This window comes from Schistocerca americana, chromosome 3 (assembly GCF_021461395.2).
Source record: "Schistocerca americana isolate TAMUIC-IGC-003095 chromosome 3, iqSchAmer2.1, whole genome shotgun sequence".
Classification (NCBI taxonomy): domain Eukaryota; kingdom Metazoa; phylum Arthropoda; class Insecta; order Orthoptera; family Acrididae; genus Schistocerca; species Schistocerca americana.
The window spans coordinates 876,775,518-876,776,149 of record NC_060121.1 but is presented as its reverse complement, the minus strand read 5'-3'; positions in this window follow the sequence as shown (position 1 = coordinate 876,776,149).

Genomic DNA, 632 nt, shown 5'->3' with positions numbered 1-632 from the left:
AATACAGATGGTCTTTCACAAAATAAAAAGACACCTGTTACATGCAACGACCCTCGTCCACCCATCGCTCGAAGCACATTTAATTATCACATCCCATGCGAGTGATCATGCGATCAGGGCTGCTTGACAACAAGATATTGGTGGAGTCACTCAGCTGCTTACATTTTTCTCGCACAAACTAACCGGCACCCAGATAAAATGGTCCATATTTGATCGCAAAATATTACCCATATATGAAGTAGTTCATCACTTTCAAGGTGATGTTGAGGGGAGACCCCTTATCATATATACAGATCATTGCCTATTGGCTGACGCATTCTGCAACCTGTTGGCGGAGTCTGTACCCAGGAAATTCTGTCACCTAGATTTCGTAGTACAGTACACTACCGATCTGCGATACATCATAGGTGCCTATTATATTGTGGCGAACTATCTTTCCCACATAGCACCTACCTCAGGCCAGATGGAGTTTGATGGGATCGCAAATGCATAAGCGACAAACGCCGATCTCCACAGCTTCTTTAACAAACCAAACACTGGACTCCAATTGTAACAGTGCACGCTACCTGGCGCTACCAAATAAGTCTGGTATGATGTTTTGAATGGATGGGTCCAACCTGTTGTTCCAGGGT